The sequence below is a fragment of the Neoarius graeffei genome (genome assembly GCF_027579695.1).
Source record: "Neoarius graeffei isolate fNeoGra1 chromosome 18 unlocalized genomic scaffold, fNeoGra1.pri SUPER_18_unloc_1, whole genome shotgun sequence".
NCBI classification, from domain to species: Eukaryota; Metazoa; Chordata; class Actinopteri; order Siluriformes; family Ariidae; genus Neoarius; species Neoarius graeffei.
In genome coordinates, this window is record NW_026869982.1 from 705,001 (window position 1) to 727,455 (window position 22,455).

At 45.5% G+C, this 22,455-nt stretch overlaps 36 non-coding genes and 44 pseudogenes across 36 annotated transcripts; all 80 read right to left on the minus strand.

The window, feature by feature from the left end:
• Positions 1-100, minus strand: part of LOC132878797 (5S ribosomal RNA) — a 119-nt pseudogene extending 19 nt beyond the window's left edge.
• A 430-nt stretch (positions 101-530) lies between these two features.
• On the minus strand, positions 531-649 carry LOC132877146 (5S ribosomal RNA). The gene has a single exon (XR_009652832.1). It is a non-coding gene; the product is annotated as a 5S ribosomal RNA (ribosomal RNA).
• Positions 650-771: 122 nt separating this feature from the next.
• LOC132877934 (5S ribosomal RNA) lies at positions 772-890 on the minus strand. The gene has a single exon (XR_009653592.1). It is a non-coding gene; the product is annotated as a 5S ribosomal RNA (ribosomal RNA).
• Positions 891-1,012: 122 nt separating this feature from the next.
• On the minus strand, positions 1,013-1,131 carry LOC132878236 (5S ribosomal RNA; annotated as a pseudogene).
• Positions 1,132-1,253: 122 nt separating this feature from the next.
• On the minus strand, positions 1,254-1,372 carry LOC132877819 (5S ribosomal RNA). Its single transcript, XR_009653484.1, has one exon. It is a non-coding gene; the product is annotated as a 5S ribosomal RNA (ribosomal RNA).
• Positions 1,373-1,489: 117 nt separating this feature from the next.
• Positions 1,490-1,608, minus strand: LOC132879721 (5S ribosomal RNA; annotated as a pseudogene).
• A 112-nt stretch (positions 1,609-1,720) lies between these two features.
• Positions 1,721-1,839, minus strand: LOC132877147 (5S ribosomal RNA). The gene has a single exon (XR_009652833.1). It is a non-coding gene; the product is annotated as a 5S ribosomal RNA (ribosomal RNA).
• A 127-nt stretch (positions 1,840-1,966) lies between these two features.
• Positions 1,967-2,085, minus strand: LOC132877148 (5S ribosomal RNA). The gene has a single exon (XR_009652834.1). It is a non-coding gene; the product is annotated as a 5S ribosomal RNA (ribosomal RNA).
• A 122-nt stretch (positions 2,086-2,207) lies between these two features.
• Positions 2,208-2,326, minus strand: LOC132879447 (5S ribosomal RNA; annotated as a pseudogene).
• A 122-nt stretch (positions 2,327-2,448) lies between these two features.
• On the minus strand, positions 2,449-2,567 carry LOC132877149 (5S ribosomal RNA). The gene has a single exon (XR_009652835.1). It is a non-coding gene; the product is annotated as a 5S ribosomal RNA (ribosomal RNA).
• A 117-nt stretch (positions 2,568-2,684) lies between these two features.
• LOC132877150 (5S ribosomal RNA) lies at positions 2,685-2,803 on the minus strand. Its single transcript, XR_009652836.1, has one exon. It is a non-coding gene; the product is annotated as a 5S ribosomal RNA (ribosomal RNA).
• Positions 2,804-2,920: 117 nt separating this feature from the next.
• On the minus strand, positions 2,921-3,039 carry LOC132881278 (5S ribosomal RNA; annotated as a pseudogene).
• Positions 3,040-3,153: 114 nt separating this feature from the next.
• Positions 3,154-3,272, minus strand: LOC132878427 (5S ribosomal RNA; annotated as a pseudogene).
• A 122-nt stretch (positions 3,273-3,394) lies between these two features.
• LOC132880801 (5S ribosomal RNA) lies at positions 3,395-3,513 on the minus strand. The gene has a single exon (XR_009653974.1). It is a non-coding gene; the product is annotated as a 5S ribosomal RNA (ribosomal RNA).
• Positions 3,514-3,630: 117 nt separating this feature from the next.
• Positions 3,631-3,749, minus strand: LOC132880603 (5S ribosomal RNA; annotated as a pseudogene).
• A 229-nt stretch (positions 3,750-3,978) lies between these two features.
• On the minus strand, positions 3,979-4,097 carry LOC132879411 (5S ribosomal RNA; annotated as a pseudogene).
• Positions 4,098-4,339: 242 nt separating this feature from the next.
• LOC132878798 (5S ribosomal RNA) lies at positions 4,340-4,458 on the minus strand (annotated as a pseudogene).
• Positions 4,459-4,823: 365 nt separating this feature from the next.
• Positions 4,824-4,942, minus strand: LOC132878799 (5S ribosomal RNA; annotated as a pseudogene).
• Positions 4,943-5,184: 242 nt separating this feature from the next.
• Positions 5,185-5,303, minus strand: LOC132878800 (5S ribosomal RNA; annotated as a pseudogene).
• Positions 5,304-5,733: 430 nt separating this feature from the next.
• Positions 5,734-5,852, minus strand: LOC132877151 (5S ribosomal RNA). Its single transcript, XR_009652837.1, has one exon. It is a non-coding gene; the product is annotated as a 5S ribosomal RNA (ribosomal RNA).
• Positions 5,853-5,974: 122 nt separating this feature from the next.
• LOC132878801 (5S ribosomal RNA) lies at positions 5,975-6,093 on the minus strand (annotated as a pseudogene).
• Positions 6,094-6,335: 242 nt separating this feature from the next.
• Positions 6,336-6,454, minus strand: LOC132878803 (5S ribosomal RNA; annotated as a pseudogene).
• Positions 6,455-6,899: 445 nt separating this feature from the next.
• Positions 6,900-7,018, minus strand: LOC132877152 (5S ribosomal RNA). The gene has a single exon (XR_009652838.1). It is a non-coding gene; the product is annotated as a 5S ribosomal RNA (ribosomal RNA).
• A 122-nt stretch (positions 7,019-7,140) lies between these two features.
• On the minus strand, positions 7,141-7,259 carry LOC132877153 (5S ribosomal RNA). The gene has a single exon (XR_009652839.1). It is a non-coding gene; the product is annotated as a 5S ribosomal RNA (ribosomal RNA).
• A 122-nt stretch (positions 7,260-7,381) lies between these two features.
• On the minus strand, positions 7,382-7,500 carry LOC132878237 (5S ribosomal RNA; annotated as a pseudogene).
• A 122-nt stretch (positions 7,501-7,622) lies between these two features.
• Positions 7,623-7,741, minus strand: LOC132877820 (5S ribosomal RNA). Its single transcript, XR_009653485.1, has one exon. It is a non-coding gene; the product is annotated as a 5S ribosomal RNA (ribosomal RNA).
• Positions 7,742-7,858: 117 nt separating this feature from the next.
• LOC132879722 (5S ribosomal RNA) lies at positions 7,859-7,977 on the minus strand (annotated as a pseudogene).
• Positions 7,978-8,089: 112 nt separating this feature from the next.
• LOC132877154 (5S ribosomal RNA) lies at positions 8,090-8,208 on the minus strand. The gene has a single exon (XR_009652840.1). It is a non-coding gene; the product is annotated as a 5S ribosomal RNA (ribosomal RNA).
• A 127-nt stretch (positions 8,209-8,335) lies between these two features.
• On the minus strand, positions 8,336-8,454 carry LOC132877155 (5S ribosomal RNA). The gene has a single exon (XR_009652841.1). It is a non-coding gene; the product is annotated as a 5S ribosomal RNA (ribosomal RNA).
• Positions 8,455-8,576: 122 nt separating this feature from the next.
• LOC132879448 (5S ribosomal RNA) lies at positions 8,577-8,695 on the minus strand (annotated as a pseudogene).
• Positions 8,696-8,817: 122 nt separating this feature from the next.
• On the minus strand, positions 8,818-8,936 carry LOC132877157 (5S ribosomal RNA). Its single transcript, XR_009652843.1, has one exon. It is a non-coding gene; the product is annotated as a 5S ribosomal RNA (ribosomal RNA).
• Positions 8,937-9,053: 117 nt separating this feature from the next.
• LOC132877158 (5S ribosomal RNA) lies at positions 9,054-9,172 on the minus strand. Its single transcript, XR_009652844.1, has one exon. It is a non-coding gene; the product is annotated as a 5S ribosomal RNA (ribosomal RNA).
• Positions 9,173-9,289: 117 nt separating this feature from the next.
• On the minus strand, positions 9,290-9,408 carry LOC132881279 (5S ribosomal RNA; annotated as a pseudogene).
• Positions 9,409-9,522: 114 nt separating this feature from the next.
• LOC132877159 (5S ribosomal RNA) lies at positions 9,523-9,641 on the minus strand. Its single transcript, XR_009652845.1, has one exon. It is a non-coding gene; the product is annotated as a 5S ribosomal RNA (ribosomal RNA).
• Positions 9,642-9,763: 122 nt separating this feature from the next.
• On the minus strand, positions 9,764-9,882 carry LOC132880812 (5S ribosomal RNA). The gene has a single exon (XR_009653975.1). It is a non-coding gene; the product is annotated as a 5S ribosomal RNA (ribosomal RNA).
• A 117-nt stretch (positions 9,883-9,999) lies between these two features.
• LOC132880114 (5S ribosomal RNA) lies at positions 10,000-10,118 on the minus strand (annotated as a pseudogene).
• Positions 10,119-10,337: 219 nt separating this feature from the next.
• LOC132878804 (5S ribosomal RNA) lies at positions 10,338-10,456 on the minus strand (annotated as a pseudogene).
• Positions 10,457-10,698: 242 nt separating this feature from the next.
• Positions 10,699-10,817, minus strand: LOC132878805 (5S ribosomal RNA; annotated as a pseudogene).
• Positions 10,818-11,252: 435 nt separating this feature from the next.
• LOC132877160 (5S ribosomal RNA) lies at positions 11,253-11,371 on the minus strand. Its single transcript, XR_009652846.1, has one exon. It is a non-coding gene; the product is annotated as a 5S ribosomal RNA (ribosomal RNA).
• Positions 11,372-11,493: 122 nt separating this feature from the next.
• LOC132878806 (5S ribosomal RNA) lies at positions 11,494-11,612 on the minus strand (annotated as a pseudogene).
• A 370-nt stretch (positions 11,613-11,982) lies between these two features.
• Positions 11,983-12,101, minus strand: LOC132877963 (5S ribosomal RNA). The gene has a single exon (XR_009653620.1). It is a non-coding gene; the product is annotated as a 5S ribosomal RNA (ribosomal RNA).
• A 122-nt stretch (positions 12,102-12,223) lies between these two features.
• Positions 12,224-12,342, minus strand: LOC132877161 (5S ribosomal RNA). The gene has a single exon (XR_009652847.1). It is a non-coding gene; the product is annotated as a 5S ribosomal RNA (ribosomal RNA).
• A 122-nt stretch (positions 12,343-12,464) lies between these two features.
• LOC132878239 (5S ribosomal RNA) lies at positions 12,465-12,583 on the minus strand (annotated as a pseudogene).
• Positions 12,584-12,705: 122 nt separating this feature from the next.
• LOC132877821 (5S ribosomal RNA) lies at positions 12,706-12,824 on the minus strand. Its single transcript, XR_009653486.1, has one exon. It is a non-coding gene; the product is annotated as a 5S ribosomal RNA (ribosomal RNA).
• A 117-nt stretch (positions 12,825-12,941) lies between these two features.
• Positions 12,942-13,060, minus strand: LOC132879723 (5S ribosomal RNA; annotated as a pseudogene).
• A 112-nt stretch (positions 13,061-13,172) lies between these two features.
• LOC132877162 (5S ribosomal RNA) lies at positions 13,173-13,291 on the minus strand. Its single transcript, XR_009652848.1, has one exon. It is a non-coding gene; the product is annotated as a 5S ribosomal RNA (ribosomal RNA).
• A 122-nt stretch (positions 13,292-13,413) lies between these two features.
• Positions 13,414-13,532, minus strand: LOC132877822 (5S ribosomal RNA). Its single transcript, XR_009653487.1, has one exon. It is a non-coding gene; the product is annotated as a 5S ribosomal RNA (ribosomal RNA).
• A 117-nt stretch (positions 13,533-13,649) lies between these two features.
• Positions 13,650-13,768, minus strand: LOC132879724 (5S ribosomal RNA; annotated as a pseudogene).
• Positions 13,769-13,880: 112 nt separating this feature from the next.
• LOC132877163 (5S ribosomal RNA) lies at positions 13,881-13,999 on the minus strand. Its single transcript, XR_009652849.1, has one exon. It is a non-coding gene; the product is annotated as a 5S ribosomal RNA (ribosomal RNA).
• A 127-nt stretch (positions 14,000-14,126) lies between these two features.
• LOC132877164 (5S ribosomal RNA) lies at positions 14,127-14,245 on the minus strand. Its single transcript, XR_009652850.1, has one exon. It is a non-coding gene; the product is annotated as a 5S ribosomal RNA (ribosomal RNA).
• A 122-nt stretch (positions 14,246-14,367) lies between these two features.
• Positions 14,368-14,486, minus strand: LOC132879449 (5S ribosomal RNA; annotated as a pseudogene).
• Positions 14,487-14,608: 122 nt separating this feature from the next.
• Positions 14,609-14,727, minus strand: LOC132877165 (5S ribosomal RNA). Its single transcript, XR_009652851.1, has one exon. It is a non-coding gene; the product is annotated as a 5S ribosomal RNA (ribosomal RNA).
• A 117-nt stretch (positions 14,728-14,844) lies between these two features.
• On the minus strand, positions 14,845-14,963 carry LOC132877166 (5S ribosomal RNA). The gene has a single exon (XR_009652852.1). It is a non-coding gene; the product is annotated as a 5S ribosomal RNA (ribosomal RNA).
• A 117-nt stretch (positions 14,964-15,080) lies between these two features.
• On the minus strand, positions 15,081-15,199 carry LOC132881280 (5S ribosomal RNA; annotated as a pseudogene).
• A 114-nt stretch (positions 15,200-15,313) lies between these two features.
• On the minus strand, positions 15,314-15,432 carry LOC132878429 (5S ribosomal RNA; annotated as a pseudogene).
• Positions 15,433-15,554: 122 nt separating this feature from the next.
• Positions 15,555-15,673, minus strand: LOC132880823 (5S ribosomal RNA). Its single transcript, XR_009653976.1, has one exon. It is a non-coding gene; the product is annotated as a 5S ribosomal RNA (ribosomal RNA).
• A 117-nt stretch (positions 15,674-15,790) lies between these two features.
• Positions 15,791-15,909, minus strand: LOC132880604 (5S ribosomal RNA; annotated as a pseudogene).
• Positions 15,910-16,133: 224 nt separating this feature from the next.
• LOC132878807 (5S ribosomal RNA) lies at positions 16,134-16,252 on the minus strand (annotated as a pseudogene).
• A 242-nt stretch (positions 16,253-16,494) lies between these two features.
• On the minus strand, positions 16,495-16,613 carry LOC132879390 (5S ribosomal RNA; annotated as a pseudogene).
• Positions 16,614-17,043: 430 nt separating this feature from the next.
• On the minus strand, positions 17,044-17,162 carry LOC132878808 (5S ribosomal RNA; annotated as a pseudogene).
• A 117-nt stretch (positions 17,163-17,279) lies between these two features.
• On the minus strand, positions 17,280-17,398 carry LOC132878809 (5S ribosomal RNA; annotated as a pseudogene).
• A 242-nt stretch (positions 17,399-17,640) lies between these two features.
• Positions 17,641-17,759, minus strand: LOC132879382 (5S ribosomal RNA; annotated as a pseudogene).
• A 360-nt stretch (positions 17,760-18,119) lies between these two features.
• Positions 18,120-18,238, minus strand: LOC132876778 (5S ribosomal RNA). Its single transcript, XR_009652481.1, has one exon. It is a non-coding gene; the product is annotated as a 5S ribosomal RNA (ribosomal RNA).
• Positions 18,239-18,350: 112 nt separating this feature from the next.
• On the minus strand, positions 18,351-18,469 carry LOC132881239 (5S ribosomal RNA; annotated as a pseudogene).
• A 114-nt stretch (positions 18,470-18,583) lies between these two features.
• On the minus strand, positions 18,584-18,702 carry LOC132880029 (5S ribosomal RNA; annotated as a pseudogene).
• A 122-nt stretch (positions 18,703-18,824) lies between these two features.
• Positions 18,825-18,943, minus strand: LOC132880836 (5S ribosomal RNA). Its single transcript, XR_009653979.1, has one exon. It is a non-coding gene; the product is annotated as a 5S ribosomal RNA (ribosomal RNA).
• Positions 18,944-19,055: 112 nt separating this feature from the next.
• LOC132880606 (5S ribosomal RNA) lies at positions 19,056-19,174 on the minus strand (annotated as a pseudogene).
• A 114-nt stretch (positions 19,175-19,288) lies between these two features.
• Positions 19,289-19,407, minus strand: LOC132879213 (5S ribosomal RNA; annotated as a pseudogene).
• Positions 19,408-19,529: 122 nt separating this feature from the next.
• On the minus strand, positions 19,530-19,648 carry LOC132880847 (5S ribosomal RNA). The gene has a single exon (XR_009653980.1). It is a non-coding gene; the product is annotated as a 5S ribosomal RNA (ribosomal RNA).
• A 112-nt stretch (positions 19,649-19,760) lies between these two features.
• Positions 19,761-19,879, minus strand: LOC132880607 (5S ribosomal RNA; annotated as a pseudogene).
• A 114-nt stretch (positions 19,880-19,993) lies between these two features.
• Positions 19,994-20,112, minus strand: LOC132880030 (5S ribosomal RNA; annotated as a pseudogene).
• Positions 20,113-20,234: 122 nt separating this feature from the next.
• On the minus strand, positions 20,235-20,353 carry LOC132880859 (5S ribosomal RNA). The gene has a single exon (XR_009653981.1). It is a non-coding gene; the product is annotated as a 5S ribosomal RNA (ribosomal RNA).
• Positions 20,354-20,465: 112 nt separating this feature from the next.
• Positions 20,466-20,584, minus strand: LOC132880608 (5S ribosomal RNA; annotated as a pseudogene).
• Positions 20,585-20,703: 119 nt separating this feature from the next.
• LOC132879214 (5S ribosomal RNA) lies at positions 20,704-20,822 on the minus strand (annotated as a pseudogene).
• A 122-nt stretch (positions 20,823-20,944) lies between these two features.
• On the minus strand, positions 20,945-21,063 carry LOC132880871 (5S ribosomal RNA). The gene has a single exon (XR_009653982.1). It is a non-coding gene; the product is annotated as a 5S ribosomal RNA (ribosomal RNA).
• A 112-nt stretch (positions 21,064-21,175) lies between these two features.
• Positions 21,176-21,294, minus strand: LOC132880609 (5S ribosomal RNA; annotated as a pseudogene).
• A 124-nt stretch (positions 21,295-21,418) lies between these two features.
• Positions 21,419-21,537, minus strand: LOC132879215 (5S ribosomal RNA; annotated as a pseudogene).
• A 122-nt stretch (positions 21,538-21,659) lies between these two features.
• LOC132880883 (5S ribosomal RNA) lies at positions 21,660-21,778 on the minus strand. The gene has a single exon (XR_009653983.1). It is a non-coding gene; the product is annotated as a 5S ribosomal RNA (ribosomal RNA).
• Positions 21,779-22,025: 247 nt separating this feature from the next.
• Positions 22,026-22,144, minus strand: LOC132880610 (5S ribosomal RNA; annotated as a pseudogene).
• A 124-nt stretch (positions 22,145-22,268) lies between these two features.
• Positions 22,269-22,387, minus strand: LOC132880896 (5S ribosomal RNA). Its single transcript, XR_009653985.1, has one exon. It is a non-coding gene; the product is annotated as a 5S ribosomal RNA (ribosomal RNA).
• Positions 22,388-22,455: the final 68 nt, after the last annotated feature.

Below are 22,455 nucleotides of genomic sequence, written 5' to 3' on the forward strand. Positions count from 1 at the left end.
TCCTAGGCAGTCTCCCACTCAAGTACTAACCAGGCCCAACTCTGTTTAGCTTCTGAGATCAGACAGGATCAGACGTTGTCAGAGTGGTTTGGCCATAAGCAACAGTTAGTCGGAAATGTGCCGTTTTTCTTGCCTTGCCTTGCGCCCAGAAGGAAAATTCTTGCCTTGCGAGCAGAAGGAAAATTCAAACAGATTTCTGCAAGGAGACAAAATAAAATGCTTACAGTACTTGGTATTCCTAGGCAGTCTCACACTCAAGTACTAACCAGGCCCAACTCTGTTTAGCTTCTCAGATCAGACAGGATCAGGCATTGTCAGAGTGGTTTGGACGTAAACAACAGTCTGGAAATGTGCGCCTTGCCTTGCCTTGCCTTGCCTTGCCTTGCCTTGCCTTGCCTTGCCTTGCCTTGCCTTGCCTTGCCTTGCCTTGCCTTGCCTTGCCTTGCCTTGCCTTGCGCCCAGAAGGAAAATTCTTGCCTTGCGAGCAGAAGGAAAATTCAAACAGATTTCTGCAAGAAGACAAAATAAAATGCTTACAGTACCTGGTATTCCTAGGCAGTCTCCCACTCAAGTACTAACCAGGCCCAACTCTGTTTAGCTTCTGAGATCAGACGGGATCAGGCGTTGTCAGAGTGGTTTGGCCATAAGCAACAGTTAGTTGGAAATGTGTCGTTTTTCTTGCCTTGCCTTGCCTTGCGCCCAGAAGGAAAATTCTTGCCTTGCGAGCAGAAGGAAAATTCAAACAGATTTCTGCTAGAAGACAAAATAAAATGCTTACAGTACCTGGTATTCCTAGGCAGTCTCCCACTGAAGTACTAACCAGGCCCAACTCTGTTTAGCTTCTGAGATCAGACGGGATCAGGCGTTGTCAGAGTGGTTTGGCCATAAGCAACAGTTAGTTGGAAATGTGCCGTTTTTCTTGCCTTGCCTTGCCTTGCGACCAGAAGGAAAATTCTTGCCTTGCGAGCAGAAGGAAAATTCAAACAGATTTCTGCAAGAAGACAAAATAAAATGCTTACAGTACCTGGTATTCCTAGGCAGTCTCCCACTCAAGTACTAACCAGGCCTAACTCTGTTTAGCTTCTGAGATCAGACGGGATCAGGCGTTGTCAGAGTGGTTTGGCCATAAGCAACAGTGAGTTGGAAATGTGCCGTTTTTCTTGCCTTGCCTTGCCTTGCGCCCAGAAGGAAAATTCTTGCCTTGCGAGCAGAAGGAAAATTCAAACAGATTTCTGCTAGAAGACAAAATAAAATGCTTACAGTACCTGGTATTCCTAGGCAGTCTCCCACTCAAGTACTATCCAGGCCCAACTCTGTTTAGCTTCTGAGATCAGACGGGATCAGGCGTTGTCAGAGTGGTTTGGCCATAAGCAGCAGTTAGTTGGAAATGTGCCGTTTTTCTTGCCTTGCCTTGCGACCAGAAGGAAAATTCTTGCCTTGCGAGCAGAAGGAAAATTCAAACAGATTTCTGCAAGAAGACAAAATAAAATGCTTACAGTACCTGGTATTACTAGGCAGTCTCCCACTCAAGTACTAAACAGGCCCAACTCTGTTTAGTTTCTGAGATCTGACAGGATCAGGCGTTGTCAGAGTGGTTTGGCCGTAAGCAACAGCTTGTTGGAAATGTGCCATTTTTCTTGCCTTGCGCCCAGAAGGAAAATTCTTGCCTTGCGACCAGAAGGAAAATTCAAACAGATTTCTGCTAGAAGACAAAATAAAATGCTTACAGTACCTGGTATTCCTAGGCAGTCTCCCACTCAAGTACTAACCAGGCCCAACTCTGTTTAGCTTCTGAGATCAGACGGGATCAGGCGTTGTCAGAGTGGTTTGGCCATAAGCAACAGTTAGTTGGAAATGTGCCGTTTTTCTTGCCTTGCCTTGCCTTGCCTTGCGCCCAGAAGGAAAATTCTTGCCTTGCGAGCAGAAGGAAAATTCAAACAGATTTCTGCAAGAAGACAAAATAAAATGCTTACAGTACCTGGTATTCCTAGGCAGTCTCCCACTCAAGTACTAACCAGGCCCAACTCTGTTTAGCTTCTGAGATCAGACGGGATCAGGCGTTGTCAGAGTGGTTTGGCCATAAGCAACAGTTAGTTGGAAATGTGCCGTTTTTCTTGCCTTGCCTTGCCTTGCGCCCAGAAGGAAAATTCTTGCCTTGCGAGCAGAAGGAAAATTCAAACAGATTTCTGCTAGAAGACAAAATAAAATGCTTACAGTACCTGGTATTCCTATTCAGTCTCCCACTCAAGTACTAACCAGGCCCAACTCTGTTTAGTTTCTGAGATCAGACGGGATCAGGCGATGTCAGAGTGGTTTGGCCATAAGCAACAGTTAGTTGGAAATGTGCCGTTTTTCTTGCCTTGCCTTGCCTTGCGCCCAGAAGGAAAATTCTTGCCTTGCGAGCAGAAGGAAAATTCAAACAGATTTCTGCAAGAAGACAAAATAAAATGCTTACAGTACCTGGTATTCCTAGGCAGTCTCCCACTCAAGTACTAACCAGGCCCAACTCTGTTTAGCTTCTGAGATCAGACGGGATCAGGCGTTGTCAGAGTGGTTTGGCCATAAGCAACAGTTAGTTGGAAATGTGCCGTTTTTCTTGCCTTGCCTTGCGCCCAGAAGGAAAATTCTTGCCTTGCGAGCAGAAGGAAAATTCAAACAGATTTCTGCTAGAAGACAAAATAAAATGCTTACAGTACCTGGTATTCCTAGGCAGTCTCCCACTCAAGTACTAACCAGGCCCAACTCTGTTTAGCTTCTGAGATCAGACGGGATCAGGCGTTGTCAGAGTGGTTTGGCCATAAGCAACAGTTAGTTGGAAATGTGCCGTTTTTCTTGCCTTGCCTTGCGACCAGAAGGAAAATTCTTGCCTTGCGAGCAGAAGGAAAATTCAAACAGATTTCTGCAAGAAGACAAAATAAAATGCTTACAGTACCTGGTATTACTAGGCAGTCTCCCACTCAAGTACTAAACAGGCCCAACTCTGTTTAGCTTCTCAGATCAGACAGGATCAGGCATTGTCAGAGTGGTTTGGACATAAGCAATAGTCTGGAAATGTGCCGTTTTTCTTGCCTTGCCTTGCGATCAGAAGGAAAATTCTTGCCTTGCGACCAGAAGGAAAATTCAAACAGATTTCTGCAAGAAGACAAAATAAAATGCTTACAGTACCTGGTATTCCTAGGCAGTCTCCCACTCAAGTACTAACCAGGCCCAACTCTGTTTAGCTTCTGACATCAGACGGGATCAGGCGTTGTCAGAGTGGTTTGGCCATAAGCAACAGTTAGTTGGAAATGTGCCGTTTTTCTTGCCTTGCCTTGCCTTGCGCCCAGAAGGAAAATTCTTGCCTTGCGAGCAGAAGGAAAATTCAAACAGATTTCTGCTAGAAGACAAAATAAAATGCTTACAGTACCTGGTATTCCTAGGCAGTCTCCCACTCAAGTACTAACCAGGCCCAACTCTGTTTAGCTTCTGAGATCAGACGGGATCAGGCGTTGTCAGAGTGGTTTGGCCGTAAGCAACAGTTAGTTGGAAATGTGCCGTTTTTCTTGCCTTGCCTTGCGCCCAGAAGGAAAATTCTTGCCTTGCGAGCAGAAGGAAAATTCAAACAGATTTCTGCAAGGAGACAAAATAAAATGCTTACAGTACCTGGTATTCCTAGGCAGTCTCACACTCAAGTACTAACCAGGCCCAACTCTGTTTAGCTTCTCAGATCAGACAGGATCAGGCATTGTCAGAGTGGTTTGGACGTAAACAACAGTCTGGAAATGTGCGCCTTGCCTTGCCTTGCCTTGCCTTGCCTTGCCTTGCCTTGCCTTGCCTTGCCTTGCCTTGCCTTGCCTTGCCTTGCCTTGCCTTGCCTTGCCTTGCCTTGCCTTGCCTTGCCTTGCCTTGCCTTGCCTTGCCTTGCGCCCAGAAGGAAAATTCTTGCCTTGCGAGCAGAAGGAAAATTCAAACAGATTTCTGCAAGAAGACAAAATAAAATGCTTACAGTACCTGGTATTCCTAGGCAGTCTCCCACTCAAGTACTAACCAGGCCCAACTCTGTTTAGCTTCTGAGATCAGACAGGATCAGACGATGTCAGAGTGGTTTGGCCATAAGCAACAGTTAGTTGGAAATGTGCCGTTTTTCTTGCCTTGCTTTGCGCCCAGAAGGAAAATTCTTGCCTTGCGAGCAGAAGGAAAATTCAAACAGATTTCTGCAAGGAGACAAAATAAAATGCTTACAGTACTTGGTATTCCTAGGCAGTCTCACACTCAAGTACTAACCAGGCCCAACTCTGTTTAGCTTCTCAGATCAGACAGGATCAGGCATTGTCGATTTCTGCAAGAAGACAAAATAAAATGCTTACAGTACCTGGTATTCCTAGGCAGTCTCCCACTCAAGTACTAACCAGGCCCAACTCTGTTTAGCTTCTGAGATCAGACAGGATCAGACGTTGTCAGAGTGGTTTGGCCATAAGCAACAGTTAGTTGGAAATGTGCCGTTTTTCTTGCCTTGCCTTGCGCCCAGAAGGAAAATTCTTGCCTTGCGAGCAGAAGGAAAATTCAAACAGATTTCTGCAAGGAGACAAAATAAAATGCTTACAGTACTTGGTATTCCTAGGCAGTCTCACACTCAAGTACTAACCAGGCCCAACTCTGTTTAGCTTCTCAGATCAGACAGGATCAGGCATTGTCAGAGTGGTTTGGACGTAAACAACAGTCTGGAAATGTGTGCCTTGCCTTGCCTTGCCTTGCCTTGCCTTGCCTTGCGCCCAGAAGGAAAATTCTTGCCTTGCGAGCAGAAGGAAAATTCAAACAGATTTCTGCAAGAAGACAAAATAAAATGCTTACAGTACCTGGTATTCCTAGGCAGTCTCCCACTCAAGTACTAACCAGGCCCAACTCTGTTTAGCTTCTGAGATCAGACAGGATCAGACGTTGTCAGAGTGGTTTGGCCATAAGCAACAGTTAGTTGGAAATGTGCCATTTTTCTTGCCTTGCCTTGCGCCCAGAAGGAAAATTCTTGCCTTGCGAGCAGAAGGAAAATTCAAACAGATTTCTGCAAGGAGACAAAATAAAATGCTTACAGTACTTGGTATTCCTAGGCAGTCTCACACTCAAGTACTAACCAGGCCCAACTCTGTTTAGCTTCTCAGATCAGACAGGATCAGGCATTGTCGATTTCTGCAAGAAGACAAAATAAAATGCTTACAGTACCTGGTATTCCTAGGCAGTCTCCCACTCAAGTACTAACCAGGCCCAACTCTGTTTAGCTTCTGAGATCAGACAGGATCAGACGTTGTCAGAGTGGTTTGGCCATAAGCAACAGTTAGTTGGAAATGTGCCGTTTTTCTTGCCTTGCCTTGCGCCCAGAAGGAAAATTCTTGCCTTGCGAGCAGAAGGAAAATTCAAACAGATTTCTGCAAGGAGACAAAATAAAATGCTTACAGTACTTGGTATTCCTAGGCAGTCTCACACTCAAGTACTAACCAGGCCCAACTCTGTTTAGCTTCTCAGATCAGACAGGATCAGGCATTGTCAGAGTGGTTTGGACGTAAACAACAGTCTGGAAATGTGCGCCTTGCCTTGCCTTGCCTTGCCTTGCCTTGCCTTGCCTTGCCTTGCCTTGCCTTGCCTTGCCTTGCCTTGCCTTGCCTTGCCTTGCCTTGCCTTGCCTTGCGCCCAGAAGGAAAATTCTTGCCTTGCGAGCAGAAGGAAAATTCAAACAGATTTCTGCAAGAAGACAAAATAAAATGCTTACAGTACCTGGTATTCCTAGGCAGTCTCCCACTCAAGTACTAACCAGGCCCAACTCTGTTTAGCTTCTGAGATCAGACGGGATCAGGCGTTGTCAGAGTGGTTTGGCCATAAGCAACAGTTAGTTGGAAATGTGTCGTTTTTCTTGCCTTGCCTTGCCTTGCGCCCAGAAGGAAAATTCTTGCCTTGCGAGCAGAAGGAAAATTCAAACAGATTTCTGCTAGAAGACAAAATAAAATGCTTACAGTACCTGGTATTCCTAGGCAGTCTCCCACTCAAGTACTAACCAGGCCCAACTCTGTTTAGCTTCTGAGATCAGACAGGATCAGACGTTGTCAGAGTGGTTTGGCCATAAGCAACAGTTTGTTGGAAATGTGCCGTTTTTCTTGCCTTGCCTTGCGCCCAGAAGGAAAATTCTTGCCTTGCGAGCAGAAGGAAAATTCAAACAGATTTCTGCAAGGAGACAAAATAAAATGCTTACAGTACTTGGTATTCCTAGGCAGTCTCACACTCAAGTACTAACCAGGCCCAACTCTGTTTAGCTTCTCAGATCAGACAGGATCAGGCATTGTCGATTTCTGCAAGAAGACAAAATAAAATGCTTACAGTACCTGGTATTCCTAGGCAGTCTCCCACTCAAGTACTAACCAGGCCCAACTCTGTTTAGCTTCTGAGATCAGACAGGATCAGACGTTGTCAGAGTGGTTTGGCCATAAGCAACAGTTAGTTGGAAATGTGCCGTTTTTCTTGCCTTGCCTTGCGCCCAGAAGGAAAATTCTTGCCTTGCGAGCAGAAGGAAAATTCAAACAGATTTCTGCAAGGAGACAAAATAAAATGCTTACAGTACTTGGTATTCCTAGGCAGTCTCACACTCAAGTACTAACCAGGCCCAACTCTGTTTAGCTTCTCAGATCAGACAGGATCAGGCATTGTCAGAGTGGTTTGGACGTAAACAACAGTCTGGAAATGTGCGCCTTGCCTTGCCTTGCCTTGCCTTGCCTTGCCTTGCCTTGCCTTGCCTTGCCTTGCCTTGCCTTGCCTTGCCTTGCCTTGCCTTGCCTTGCCTTGCCTTGCCTTGCCTTGCCTTGCGCCCAGAAGGAAAATTCTTGCCTTGCGAGCAGAAGGAAAATTCAAACAGATTTCTGCAAGAAGACAAAATAAAATGCTTACAGTACCTGGTATTCCTAGGCAGTCTCCCACTCAAGTACTAACCAGGCCCAACTCTGTTTAGCTTCTGAGATCAGACGGGATCAGGCGTTGTCAGAGTGGTTTGGCCATAAGCAACAGTTAGTTGGAAATGTGTCGTTTTTCTTGCCTTGCCTTGCCTTGCGCCCAGAAGGAAAATTCTTGCCTTGCGAGCAGAAGGAAAATTCAAACAGATTTCTGCTAGAAGACAAAATAAAATGCTTACAGTACCTGGTATTCCTAGGCAGTCTCCCACTCAAGTACTAACCAGGCCCAACTCTGTTTAGCTTCTGAGATCAGACGGGATCAGGCGTTGTCAGAGTGGTTTGGCCATAAGCAACAGTTAGTTGGAAATGTGCAGTTTTTCTTGCCTTGCCTTGCCTTGCGACCAGAAGGAAAATTCTTGCCTTGCGAGCAGAAGGAAAATTCAAACAGATTTCTGCAAGAAGACAAAATAAAATGCTTACAGTACCTGGTATTCCTAGGCAGTCTCCCACTCAAGTACTAACCAGGCCTAACTCTGTTTAGCTTCTGAGATCAGACGGGATCAGGCGTTGTCAGAGTGGTTTGGCCATAAGCAACAGTGAGTTGGAAATGTGCCGTTTTTCTTGCCTTGCCTTGCCTTGCGCCCAGAAGGAAAATTCTTGCCTTGCGAGCAGAAGGAAAATTCAAACAGATTTCTGCTAGAAGACAAAATAAAATGCTTACAGTACCTGGTATTCCTAGGCAGTCTCCCACTCAAGTACTATCCAGGCCCAACTCTGTTTAGCTTCTGAGATCAGACGGGATCAGGCGTTGTCAGAGTGGTTTGGCCATAAGCAGCAGTTAGTTGGAAATGTGCCGTTTTTCTTGCCTTGCCTTGCGACCAGAAGGAAAATTCTTGCCTTGCGAGCAGAAGGAAAATTCAAACAGATTTCTGCAAGAAGACAAAATAAAATGCTTACAGTACCTGGTATTACTAGGCAGTCTCCCACTCAAGTACTAAACAGGCCCAACTCTGTTTAGTTTCTGAGATCTGACAGGATCAGGCGTTGTCAGAGTGGTTTGGCCGTAAGCAACAGCTTGTTGGAAATGTGCCATTTTTCTTGCCTTGCGCCCAGAAGGAAAATTCTTGCCTTGCGACCAGAAGGAAAATTCAAACAGATTTCTGCTAGAAGACAAAATAAAATGCTTACAGTACCTGGTATTCCTAGGCAGTCTCCCACTCAAGTACTAACCAGGCCCAACTCTGTTTAGCTTCTGAGATCAGACGGGATCAGGCGTTGTCAGAGTGGTTTGGCCATAAGCAACAGTTAGTTGGAAATGTGCCGTTTTTCTTGCCTTGCCTTGCCTTGCCTTGCGCCCAGAAGGAAAATTCTTGCCTTGCGAGCAGAAGGAAAATTCAAACAGATTTCTGCAAGAAGACAAAATAAAATGCTTACAGTACCTGGTATTCCTAGGCAGTCTCCCACTCAAGTACTAACCAGGCCCAACTCTGTTTAGCTTCTGAGATCAGACGGGATCAGGCGTTGTCAGAGTGGTTTGGCCATAAGCAACAGTTAGTTGGAAATGTGCCGTTTTTCTTGCCTTGCCTTGCCTTGCGCCCAGAAGGAAAATTCTTGCCTTGCGAGCAGAAGGAAAATTCAAACAGATTTCTGCTAGAAGACAAAATAAAATGCTTACAGTACCTGGTATTCCTATTCAGTCTCCCACTCAAGTACTAACCAGGCCCAACTCTGTTTAGTTTCTGAGATCAGACGGGATCAGGCGATGTCAGAGTGGTTTGGCCATAAGCAACAGTTAGTTGGAAATGTGCCGTTTTTCTTGCCTTGCCTTGCCTTGCGCCCAGAAGGAAAATTCTTGCCTTGCGAGCAGAAGGAAAATTCAAACAGATTTCTGCAAGAAGACAAAATAAAATGCTTACAGTACCTGGTATTCCTAGGCAGTCTCCCACTCAAGTACTAACCAGGCCCAACTCTGTTTAGCTTCTGAGATCAGACGGGATCAGGCGTTGTCAGAGTGGTTTGGCCATAAGCAACAGTTAGTTGGAAATGTGCCGTTTTTCTTGCCTTGCCTTGCGCCCAGAAGGAAAATTCTTGCCTTGCGAGCAGAAGGAAAATTCAAACAGATTTCTGCTAGAAGACAAAATAAAATGCTTACAGTACCTGGTATTCCTAGGCAGTCTCCCACTCAAGTACTAACCAGGCCCAACTCTGTTTAGCTTCTGAGATCAGACGGGATCAGGCGTTGTCAGAGTGGTTTGGCCATAAGCAACAGTTAGTTGGAAATGTGCCGTTTTTCTTGCCTTGCCTTGCGACCAGAAGGAAAATTCTTGCCTTGCGAGCAGAAGGAAAATTCAAACAGATTTCTGCAAGAAGACAAAATAAAATGCTTACAGTACCTGGTATTACTAGGCAGTCTCCCACTCAAGTACTAAACAGGCCCAACTCTGTTTAGCTTCTCAGATCAGACAGGATCAGGCATTGTCAGAGTGGTTTGGACATAAGCAATAGTCTGGAAATGTGCCGTTTTTCTTGCCTTGCCTTGCGATCAGAAGGAAAATTCTTGCCTTGCGACCAGAAGGAAAATTCAAACAGATTTCTGCAAGAAGACAAAATAAAATGCTTACAGTACCTGGTATTCCTAGGCAGTCTCCCACTCAAGTACTAACCAGGCCCAACTCTGTTTAGCTTCTGAGATCAGACGGGATCAGGCGTTGTCAGAGTGGTTTGGCCATAAGCAACAGTTAGTTGGAAATGTGCCGTTTTTCTTGCCTTGCCTTGCCTTGCGCCCAGAAGGAAAATTCTTGCCTTGCGAGCAGAAGGAAAATTCAAACAGATTTCTGCTAGAAGACAAAATAAAATGCTTACAGTACCTGGTATTCCTAGGCAGTCTCCCACTCAAGTACTAACCAGGCCCAACTCTGTTTAGCTTCTGAGATCAGACGGGATCAGGCGTTGTCAGAGTGGTTTGGCCGTAAGCAACAGTTAGTTGGAAATGTGCCGTTTTTCTTGCCTTGCCTTGCGCCCAGAAGGAAAATTCTTGCCTTGCGAGCAGAAGGAAAATTCAAACAGATTTCTGCAAGGAGACAAAATAAAATGCTTACATTACCTGGTATTCCTAGGCAGTCTCACACTCAAGTACTAACCAGGCCCAACTCTGTTTAGCTTCTCAGATCAGACAGGATCAGGCATTGTCAGAGTGGTTTGGACGTAAACAACAGTCTGGAAATGTGCGCCTTGCCTTGCCTTGCCTTGCCTTGCCTTGCCTTGCCTTGCCTTGCCTTGCCTTGCCTTGCCTTGCCTTGCCTTGCCTTGCCTTGCCTTGCCTTGCCTTGCCTTGCCTTGCCTTGCCTTGCCTTGCGCCCAGAAGGAAAATTCTTGCCTTGCGAGCAGAAGGAAAATTCAAACAGATTTCTGCAAGAAGACAAAATAAAATGCTTACAGTACCTGGTATTCCTAGGCAGTCTCCCACTCAAGTACTAACCAGGCCCAACTCTGTTTAGCTTCTGAGATCAGACAGGATCAGACGTTGTCAGAGTGGTTTGGCCATAAGCAACAGTTAGTTGGAAATGTGCCGTTTTTCTTGCCTTGCCTTGCGCCCAGAAGGAAAATTCTTGCCTTGCGAGCAGAAGGAAAATTCAAACAGATTTCTGCAAGGAGACAAAATAAAATGCTTACAGTACTTGGTATTCCTAGGCAGTCTCACACTCAAGTACTAACCAGGCCCAACTCTGTTTAGCTTCTCAGATCAGACAGGATCAGGCATTGTCGATTTCTGCAAGAAGACAAAATAAAATGCTTACAGTACCTGGTATTCCTAGGCAGTCTCCCACTCAAGTACTAACCAGGCCCAACTCTGTTTAGCTTCTGAGATCAGACAGGATCAGACGTTGTCAGAGTGGTTTGGCCATAAGCAACAGTTAGTTGGAAATGTGCCGTTTTTCTTGCCTTGCCTTGCGCCCAGAAGGAAAATTCTTGCCTTGCGAGCAGAAGGAAAATTCAAACAGATTTCTGCAAGGAGACAAAATAAAATGCTTACAGTACTTGGTATTCCTAGGCAGTCTCACACTCAAGTACTAACCAGGCCCAACTCTGTTTAGCTTCTCAGATCAGACAGGATCAGGCATTGTCAGAGTGGTTTGGACGTAAACAACAGTCTGGAAATGTGCGCCTTGCCTTGCCTTGCCTTGCCTTGCCTTGCCTTGCCTTGCCTTGCCTTGCCTTGCCTTGCCTTGCCTTGCCTTGCCTTGCCTTGCCTTGCCTTGCCTTGCCTTGCGCCCAGAAGGAAAATTCTTGCCTTGCGAGCAGAAGGAAAATTCAAACAGATTTCTGCAAGAAGACAAAATAAAATGCTTACAGTACCTGGTATTCCTAGGCAGTCTCCCACTCAAGTACTAACCAGGCCCAACTCTGTTTAGCTTCTGAGATCAGACGGGATCAGGCGTTGTCAGAGTGGTTTGGCCATAAGCAACAGTTAGTTGGAAATGTGTCGTTTTTCTTGCCTTGCCTTGCCTTGCGCCCAGAAGGAAAATTCTTGCCTTGCGAGCAGAAGGAAAATTCAAACAGATTTCTGCTAGAAGACAAAATAAAATGCTTACAGTACCTGGTATTCCTAGGCAGTCTCCCACTCAAGTACTAACCAGGCCCAACTCTGTTTAGCTTCTGAGATCAGACAGGATCAGACGTTGTCAGAGTGGTTTGGCCATAAGCAACAGTTAGTTGGAAATGTGCCGTTTTTCTTGCCTTGCCTTGCGCCCAGAAGGAAAATTCTTGCCTTGCGAGCAGAAGGAAAATTCAAACAGATTTCTGCAAGGAGACAAAATAAAATGCTTACAGTACTTGGTATTCCTAGGCAGTCTCACACTCAAGTACTAACCAGGCCCAACTCTGTTTAGCTTCTCAGATCAGACAGGATCAGGCATTGTCAGAGTGGTTTGGACGTAAACAACAGTCTGGAAATGTGCGCCTTGCCTTGCCTTGCCTTGCCTTGCCTTGCCTTGCCTTCCGCCCAGAAGGAAAATTCTTGCCTTGCGAGCAGAAGGAAAATTCAAACAGATTTCTGCAAGAAGACAAAATAAAATGCTTACAGTACCTGGTATTCCTAGGCAGTCTCCCACTCAAGTACTAACCAGGCCCAACTCTGTTTAGCTTCTGAGATCAGACGGGATCAGGCATTGTCAGAGTGGTTTGGCCATAAGCAACAGTTAGTTGGAAATGTGTCGTTTTTCTTGCCTTGCCTTGCCTTGCGCCCAGAAGGAAAATTCTTGCCTTGCGAGCAGAAGGAAAATTCAAACAGATTTCTGCTAGAAGACAAAATAAAATGCTTACAGTACCTGGTATTCCTAGGCAGTCTCCCACTCAAGTACTAACCAGGCCCAACTCTGTTTAGCTTCTGAGATCAGACGGGATCAGGCGTTGTCAGAGTGGTTTGGCCATAAGCAACAGTTAGTTGGAAATGTGCCGTTTTTCTTGCCTTGCCTTGCCTTGCGACCAGAAGGAAAATTCTTGCCTTGCGAGCAGAAGGAAAATTCAAACAGATTTCTGCAAGAAGACAAAATAAAATGCTTACAGTACCTGGTATTCCTAGGCAGTCTCCCACTCAAGTACTAACCAGGCCTAACTCTGTTTAGCTTCTGAGATCAGACGGGATCAGGCGTTGTCAGAGTGGTTTGGCCATAAGCAACAGTGAGTTGGAAATGTGCCGTTTTTCTTGCCTTGCCTTGCCTTGCGCCCAGAAGGAAAATTCTTGCCTTGCGAGCAGAAGGAAAATTCAAACAGATTTCTGCTAGAAGACAAAATAAAATGCTTACAGTACCTGGTATTCCTAGGCAGTCTCCCACTCAAGTACTATCCAGGCCCAACTCTGTTTAGCTTCTGAGATCAGACGGGATCAGGCGTTGTCAGAGTGGTTTGGCCATAAGCAGCAGTTAGTTGGAAATGTGCCGTTTTTCTTGCCTTGCCTTGCGACCAGAAGGAAAATTCTTGCCTTGCGAGCAGAAGGAAAATTCAAACAGATTTCTGCAAGAAGACAAAATAAAATGCTTACAGTACCTGGTATTACTAGGCAGTCTCCCACTCAAGTACTAAACAGGCCCAACTCTGTTTAGTTTCTGAGATCTGACAGGATCAGGCGTTGTCAGAGTGGTTTGGCCGTAAGCAACAGCTTGTTGGAAATGTGCCATTTTTCTTGCCTTGCGCCCAGAAGGAAAATTCTTGCCTTGCGAGCAGAAGGAAAATTCAAACAGATTTCTGCTAGAAGACAAAATAAAATGCTTACAGTACCTGGTATTCCTAGGCAGTCTCCCACTCAAGTACTAACCAGGCCCAACTCTGTTTAGCTTCTGAGATCAGACGGGATCAGGCGTTGTCAGAGTGGTTTGGCCATAAGCAACAGTTAGTTGGAAATGTGCCGTTTTTCTTGCCTTGCCTTGCCTTGCGCCCAGAAGGAAAATTCTTGCCTTGCGAGCAGAAGGAAAATTCAAACAGATTTCTGCTAGAAGACAAAATAAAATGCTTACAGTACCTGGTATTCCTAGGCAGTCTCCCACTCAAGTACTATCCAGGCCCAACTCTGTTTAGCTTCTGAGATCAGACGGGATCAGGCGTTGTCAGAGTGGTTTGGCCATAAGCAGCAGTTAGTTGGAAATGTGCCGTTTTTCTTGCCTTGCCTTGCGACCAGAAGGAAAATTCTTGCCTTGCGAGCAGAAGGAAAATTCAAACAGATTTCTGCAAGAAGACAAAATAAAATGCTTACAGTACCTGGTATTACTAGGCAGTCTCCCACTCAAGTACTAAACAGGCCCAACTCTGTTTAGTTTCTGAGATCTGACAGGATCAGGCGTTGTCAGAGTGGTTTGGCCGTAAGCAACAGCTTGTTGGAAATGTGCCATTTTTCTTGCCTTGCGCCCAGAAGGAAAATTCTTGCCTTGCGACCAGAAGGAAAATTCAAACAGATTTCTGCTAGAAGACAAAATAAAATGCTTACAGTACCTGGTATTCCTAGGCAGTCTCCCACTCAAGTACTAACCAGGCCCAACTCTGTTTAGCTTCTGAGATCAGACGGGATCAGGCGTTGTCAGAGTGGTTTGGCCATAAGCAACAGTTAGTTGGAAATGTGCCGTTTTTCTTGCCTTGCCTTGCCTTGCCTTGCGCCCAGAAGGAAAATTCTTGCCTTGCGAGCAGAAGGAAAATTCAAACAGATTTCTGCAAGAAGACAAAATAAAATGCTTACAGTACCTGGTATTCCTAGGCAGTCTCCCACTCAAGTACTAACCAGGCCCAACTCTGTTTAGCTTCTGAGATCAGACGGGATCAGGCGTTGTCAGAGTGGTTTGGCCATAAGCAACAGTTAGTTGGAAATGTGCCGTTTTTCTTGCCTTGCCTTGCCTTGCGCCCAGAAGGAAAATTCTTGCCTTGCGAGCAGAAGGAAAATTCAAACAGATTTCTGCTAGAAGACAAAATAAAATGCTTACAGTACCTGGTATTCCTATTCAGTCTCCCACTCAAGTACTAACCAGGCCCAACTCTGTTTAGTTTCTGAGATCAGACGGGATCAGGCGATGTCAGAGTGGTTTGGCCATAAGCAACAGTTAGTTGGAAATGTGCCGTTTTTCTTGCCTTGCCTTGCCTTGCGCCCAGAAGGAAAATTCTTGCCTTGCGAGCAGAAGGAAAATTCAAACAGATTTCTGCAAGAAGACAAAATAAAATGCTTACAGTACCTGGTATTCCTAGGCAGTCTCCCACTCAAGTACTAACCAGGCCCAACTCTGTTTAGCTTCTGAGATCAGACGGGATCAGGCGTTGTCAGAGTGGTTTGGCCATAAGCAACAGTTAGTTGGAAATGTGCCGTTTTTCTTGCCTTGCCTTGCGCCCAGAAGGAAAATTCTTGCCTTGCGAGCAGAAGGAAAATTCAAACAGATTTCTGCTAGAAGACAAAATAAAATGCTTACAGTACCTGGTATTCCTAGGCAGTCTCCCACTCAAGTACTAACCAGGCCCAACTCTGTTTAGCTTCTGAGATCAGACGGGATCAGGCGTTGTCAGAGTGGTTTGGCCATAAGCAACAGTTAGTTGGAAATGTGCCGTTTTTCTTGCCTTGCCTTGCGACCAGAAGGAAAATTCTTGCCTTGCGAGCAGAAGGAAAATTCAAACAGATTTCTGCAAGAAGACAAAATAAAATGCTTACAGTACCTGGTATTACTAGGCAGTCTCCCACTCAAGTACTAAACAGGCCCAACTCTGTTTAGCTTCTCAGATCAGACAGGATCAGGCATTGTCAGAGTGGTTTGGACATAAGCAATAGTCTGGAAATGTGCCGTTTTTCTTGCCTTGCCTTGCGATCAGAAGGAAAATTCTTGCCTTGCGACCAGAAGGAAAATTCAAACAGATTTCTGCAAGAAGACAAAATAAAATGCTTACAGTACCTGGTATTCCTAGGCAGTCTCCCACTCAAGTACTAACCAGGCCCAACTCTGTTTAGCTTCTGACATCAGACGGGATCAGGCGTTGTCAGAGTGGTTTGGCCATAAGCAACAGTTAGTTGGAAATGTGCCGTTTTTCTTGCCTTGCCTTGCCTTGCGCCCAGAAGGAAAATTCTTGCCTTGCGAGCAGAAGGAAAATTCAAACAGATTTCTGCTAGAAGACAAAATAAAATGCTTACAGTACCTGGTATTCCTAGGCAGTCTCCCACTCAAGTACTAACCAGGCCCAACTCTGTTTAGCTTCTGAGATCAGACGGGATCAGGCGTTGTCAGAGTGGTTTGGCCGTAAGCAACAGTTAGTTGGAAATGTGCCGTTTTTCTTGCCTTGCCTTGCGCCCAGAAGGAAAATTCTTGCCTTGCGAGCAGAAGGAAAATTCAAACAGATTTCTGCAAGGAGACAAAATAAAATGCTTACAGTACCTGGTATTCCTAGGCAGTCTCACACTCAAGTACTAACCAGGCCCAACTCTGTTTAGCTTCTCAGATCAGACAGGATCAGGCATTGTCAGAGTGGTTTGGACGTAAACAACAGTCTGGAAATGTGCGCCTTGCCTTGCCTTGCCTTGCCTTGCCTTGCCTTGCCTTGCCTTGCCTTGCCTTGCCTTGCCTTGCCTTGCCTTGCCTTGCCTTGCCTTGCCTTGCCTTGCCTTGCCTTGCCTTGCCTTGCCTTGCCTTGCGCCCAGAAGGAAAATTCTTGCCTTGCGAGCAGAAGGAAAATTCAAACAGATTTCTGCAAGAAGACAAAATAAAATGCTTACAGTACCTGGTATTCCTAGGCAGTCTCCCACTCAAGTACTAACCAGGCCCAACTCTGTTTAGCTTCTGAGATCAGACAGGATCAGACGTTGTCAGAGTGGTTTGGCCATAAGCAACAGTTAGTTGGAAATGTGCCGTTTTTCTTGCCTTGCCTTGCGCCCAGAAGGAAAATTCTTGCCTTGCGAGCAGAAGGAAAATTCAAACAGATTTCTGCAAGGAGACAAAATAAAATGCTTACAGTACTTGGTATTCCTAGGCAGTCTCACACTCAAGTACTAACCAGGCCCAACTCTGTTTAGCTTCTCAGATCAGACAGGATCAGGCATTGTCGATTTCTGCAAGAAGACAAAATAAAATGCTTACAGTACCTGGTATTCCTAGGCAGTCTCCCACTCAAGTACTAACCAGGCCCAACTCTGTTTAGCTTCTGAGATCAAACAGGATCAGACGTTGTCAGAGTGGTTTGGCCATAAGCAACAGTTAGTTGGAAATGTGCCGTTTTTCTTGCCTTGCCTTGCGCCCAGAAGGAAAATTCTTGCCTTGCGAGCAGAAGGAAAATTCAAACAGATTTCTGCAAGGAGACAAAATAAAATGCTTACAGTACTTGGTATTCCTAGGCAGTCTCACACTCAAGTACTAACCAGGCCCAACTCTGTTTAGCTTCTCAGATCAGACAGGATCAGGCATTGTCAGAGTGGTTTGGACGTAAACAACAGTCTGGAAATGTGCGCCTTGCCTTGCCTTGCCTTGCCTTGCCTTGCCTTGCCTTGCCTTGCCTTGCCTTGCCTTGCCTTGCCTTGCCTTGCCTTGCCTTGCCTTGCCTTGCCTTGCGCCCAGAAGGAAAATTCTTGCCTTGCGAGCAGAAGGAAAATTCAAACAGATTTCTGCAAGAAGACAAAATAAAATGCTTACAGTACCTGGTATTCCTAGGCAGTCTCCCACTCAAGTACTAACCAGGCCCAACTCTGTTTAGCTTCTGAGATCAGACAGGATCAGACGTTGTCAGAGTGGTTTGGCCATAAGCAACAGTTAGTTGGAAATGTGCCGTTTTTCTTGCCTTGCCTTGCGCCCAGAAGGAAAATTCTTGCCTTGCGAGCAGAAGGAAAATTCAAACAGATTTCTGCAAGAAGACAAAATAAAATGCTTACAGTACCTGGTATTCCTAGGCAGTCTCCCACTCAAGTACTAACCAGGCCCAACTCTGTTTAGCTTCTGAGATCAGACAGGATCAGACGTTGTCAGAGTGGTTTGGCCATAAGCAACAGTTAGTTGGAAATGTGCCGTTTTTCTTGCCTTGCCTTGCGCCCAGAAGGAAAATTCTTGCCTTGCGAGCAGAAGGAAAATTCAAACAGATTTCTGCAAGGAGACAAAATAAAATGCTTACAGTACTTGGTATTCCTAGGCAGTCTCACACTCAAGTACTAACCAGGCCCAACTCTGTTTAGCTTCTCAGATCAGACAGGATCAGGCATTGTCGATTTCTGCAAGAAGACAAAATAAAATGCTTACAGTACCTGGTATTCCTAAGCAGTCTCCCACTCAAGTACTAACCAGGCCCAACTCTGTTTAGCTTCTGAGATCAGACAGGATCAGACGTTGTCAGAGTGGTTTGGCCATAAGCAACAGTTAGTTGGAAATGTGCCGTTTTTCTTGCCTTGCCTTGCGCCCAGAAGGAAAATTCTTGCCTTGCGAGCAGAAGGAAAATTCAAACAGATTTCTGCAAGGAGACAAAATAAAATGCTTACAGTACTTGGTATTCCTAGGCAGTCTCACACTCAAGTACTAACCAGGCCCAACTCTGTTTAGCTTCTCAGATCAGACAGGATCAGGCATTGTCAGAGTGGTTTGGACGTAAACAACAGTCTGGAAATGTGTGCCTTGCCTTGCCTTGCCTTGCCTTGCCTTGCTCCCAGAAGGAAAATTCTTGCCTTGCGAGCAGAAGGAAAATTCAAACAGATTTCTGCAAGAAGACAAAATAAAATGCTTACAGTACCTGGTATTCCTAGGCAGTCTCCCACTCAAGTACTAACCAGGCCCAACTCTGTTTAGCTTCTGAGATCAGACGGGATCAGGCGTTCTCAGAGTGGTTTGGCCGTAAGCAACAGCTTGTTGGAAATGTGCCGTTTTTCTTGCCTTGCGATCAGAAGGAAAATTCTTGCCTTGCGACCAGAAGGAAAATTCAAACAGATTTCTGCAAGAAGACAAAATAAAATGCTTACAGTACCTGGCATTCCTAGGCAGTCTCACACTCAAGTACTAACCAGGCCCAACTCTGTTTAGCTTCTCAGATCAGACAGGATCAGGCATTGTCAGAGTGGTTTGGACGTAAACAACAGTCTGGAAATGTGTGCCTTGCCTTGCCTTGCCTTGCGCCCAGAAGGAAAATTCTTGCCTTGCGAGCAGAAGGAAAATTCAAACAGATTTCTGCAAGAAGACAAAATAAAATGCTTACAGTACCTGGTATTCCTAGGCAGTCTCCCACTCAAGTACTAACCAGGCAAAACTCTGTTTAGCTTCTGAAATCAGACGGGATCAGGCATTGTCAGAGTGGTTTGGCCGTGAGCAACAGTTCGCTGGAAATGTGCCGTTTTTCTTGCCTTGCCTTGCCTTGCGCCCAGAAGGAAAATTCTTGCCTTGCGAGCAGAAGGAAAATTCAAACAGATTTCTGCAAGAAGACAAAATAAAATGCTTACAGTACCTGGTATTCCTAGGCAGTCTCCCACTCAAGTACTAACCAGGCCCAACTCTGTTTAGCTTCTGAGATCAGACGGGATCAGGCGTTGTCAGAGTGGTTTGGCCGTAAGCAACAGCTTGTTGGAAATGTGCCGTTTTTCTTGCCTTGCGATCAGAAGGAAAATTCTTGCCTTGCGACCAGAAGGAAAATTCAAACAGATTTCTGCAAGAAGACAAAATAAAATGCTTACAGTACCTGGTATTCCTAGGCAGTCTCACACTCAAGTACTAACCAGGCCCAACTCTGTTTAGCTTCTCAGATCAGACAGGATCAGGCATTGTCAGAGTGGTTTGGACGTAAACAACAGTCTGGAAATGTGTGCCTTGCCTTGCCTTGCCTTGCGCCCAGAAGGAAAATTCTTGCCTTGCGAGCAGAAGGAAAATTCAAACAGATTTCTGCAAGAAGACAAAATAAAATGCTTACAGTACCTGGTATTCCTAGGCAGTCTCCCACTCAAGTACTAACCAGGCCCAACTCTGTTTAGCTTCTGAAATCAGACGGGATCAGGCATTGTCAGAGTGGTTTGGCCGTGAGCAACAGTTTGCTGGAAATGTGCCGTTTTTCTTGCCTTGCCTTGCCTTGCACCCAGAAGGAAAATTATTGCCTTGCGAGCAGAAGGAAAATTCAAACAGATTTCTGCAAGAAGACAAAATAAAATGCTTACAGTACCTGGTATTCCTAGGCAGTCTCCCACTCAAGTACTAACCAGGCCCAACTCTGTTTAGCTTCTGAGATCAGACGGGATCAGGCGTTGTCAGAGTGGTTTGGCCGTAAGCAACAGCTTGTTGGAAATGTGCCGTTTTTCTTGCCTTGCGATCAGAAGGAAAATTCTTGCCTTGCGACCAGAAGGAAAATTCAAACAGATTTCTGCAAGAAGACAAAATAAAATGCTTACAGTACCTGGTATTCCTAGGCAGTCTCACACTCAAGTACTAACCAGGCCCAACTCTGTTTAGCTTCTCAGATCAGACAGGATCAGGCATTGTCAGAGTGGTTTGGACGTAAACAACAGTCTGGAAATGTGTGCCTTGCCTTGCCTTGCCTTGCGCCCAGAAGGAAAATTCTTGCCTTGCGAGCAGAAGGAAAATTCAAACAGATTTCTGCAAGAAGACAAAATAAAATGCTTACAGTACCTGGTATTCCTAGGCAGTCTCCCACTCAAGTACTAACCAGGCAAAACTCTGTTTAGCTTCTGAAATCAGACGGGATCAGGCATTGTCAGAGTGGTTTGGCCGTGAGCAACAGTTTGCTGGAAATGTGCCGTTTTTCTTGCCTTGCCTTGCCTTGCGCCCAGAAGGAAAATTATTGCCTTGCGAGCAGAAGGAAAATTCAAACAGATTTCTGCAAGAAGACAAAATAAAATGCTTACAGTACCTGGTATTCCTAGGCAGTCTCCCACTCAAGTACTAACCAGGCCCAACTCTGTTTAGCTTCTGAGATCAGACGGGATCAGGCGTTGTCAGAGTGGTTTGGCCGTAAGCAACAGCTTGTTGGAAATGTGCCGTTTTTCTTGCCTTGCGATCAGAAGGAAAATTCTTGCCTTGCGACCAGAAGGAAAATTCAAACAGATTTCTGCAAGAAGACAAAATAAAATGCTTACAGTACCTGGTATTCCTAGGCAGTCTCACACTCAAGTACTAACCAGGCCCAACTCTGTTTAGCTTCTCAGATCAGACAGGATCAGGCATTGTCAGAGTGGTTTGGACGTAAACAACAGTCTGGAAATGTGTGCCTTGCCTTGCCTTGCCTTGCCTTGCGCCCAGAAGGAAAATTCTTGCCTTGCGAGCAGAAGGAAAATTCAAACAGATTTCTGCAAGAAGACAAAATAAAATGCTTACAGTACCTGGTATTCCTAGGCAGTCTCCCACTCAAGTACTAACCAGGCCCAACTCTGTTTAGCTTCTGAAATCAGACGGGATCAGGCATTGTCAGAGTGGTTTGGCCGTGAGCAACAGTTTGCTGGAAATGTGCCGTTTTTCTTGCCTTGCCTTGCCTTGCACCCAGAAGGAAAATTATTGCCTTGCGAGCAGAAGGAAAATTCAAACAGATTTCTGCAAGAAGACAAAATAAAATGCTTACAGTACCTGGTATTCCTAGGCAGTCTCCCACTCAAGTACTAACCAGGCCCAACTCTGTTTAGCTTCTGAGATCAGACGGGATCAGGCGTTGTCAGAGTGGTTTGGCCGTAAGCAACAGCTTGTTGGAAATGTGCCGTTTTTCTTGCCTTGCGATCAGAAGGAAAATTCTTGCCTTGCGACCAGAAGGAAAATTCAAACAGATTTCTGCAAGAAGACAAAATAAAATGCTTACAGTACCTGGTATTCCTAGGCAGTCTCACACTCAAGTACTAACCAGGCCCAACTCTGTTTAGCTTCTCAGATCAGACAGGATCAGGCATTGTCAGAGTGGTTTGGACGTAAACAACAGTCTGGAAATGTGTGCCTTGCCTTGCCTTGCCTTGCCTTGCCTTGCGCCCAGAAGGAAAATTCTTGCCTTGCGAGCAGAAGGAAAATTCAAACAGATTTCTGCAAGAAGACAAAATAAAATGCTTACAGTACCTGGTATTCCTAGGCAGTCTCCCACTCAAGTACTAACCAGGCCCAACTCTGTTTAGCTTCTGAAATCAGACGGGATCAGGCATTGTCAGAGTGGTTTGGCCGTGAGCAACAGTTTGCTGGAAATGTGCCGTTTTTCTTGCCTTGCCTTGCCTTGCGCCCAGAAGGAAAATTATTGCCTTGCTAGCAGAAGGAAAATTCAAACAGATTTCTGCAAGAAGACAAAATAAAATGCTTACAGTACCTGGTATTCCTAGGCAGTCTCCCACTCAAGTACTAACCAGGCCCAACTCTGTTTAGCTTCTGAGATCAGACGGGATCAGGCGTTGTCAGAGTGGTTTGGCCGTAAGCAACAGTTTGCTGGAAATGTGCCGTTTTTCTTGCCTTGCCTTGCCTTGCGCCCAGAAGGAAAATTATTGCCTTGCTAGCAGAAGGAAAATTCAAACAGATTTCTGCAAGAAGACAAAATAAAATGCTTACAGTACCTGGTATTCCTAGGCAGTCTCCCACTCAAGTACTAACCAGGCCCAACTCTGTTTAGCTTCTCAGATCAGACAGGATCAGGCATTGTCGATTTCTGCAAGAAGACAAAATAAAATGCTTACAGTACCTGGTATTCCTAGGCAGTCTCACACTCAAGTACTAACCAGGCCCAACTCTGTTTAGCTTCTCAGATCAGACAGGATCAGGCATTGTCAGAGTGGTTTGGACGTAAACAACAGTCTGGAAATGTGTGCCTTGCCTTGCCTTGCCTTGCCTTGCCTTGCGCCCAGAAGGAAAATTCTTGCCTTGCGAGCAGAAGGAAAATTCAAACAGATTTCTGCAAGAAGACAAAATAAAATGCTTACAGTACCTGGTATTCCTAGGCAGTCTCCCACTCAAGTACTAACCAGGCCCAACTCTGTTTAGCTTCTGAGATCAGACGGGATCAGGCGTTGTCAGAGTGGTTTGGCCGTAAGCAACAGCTTGTTGGAAATGTGCCGTTTTTCTTGCCTTGCGATCAGAAGGAAAATTCTTGCCTTGCGACC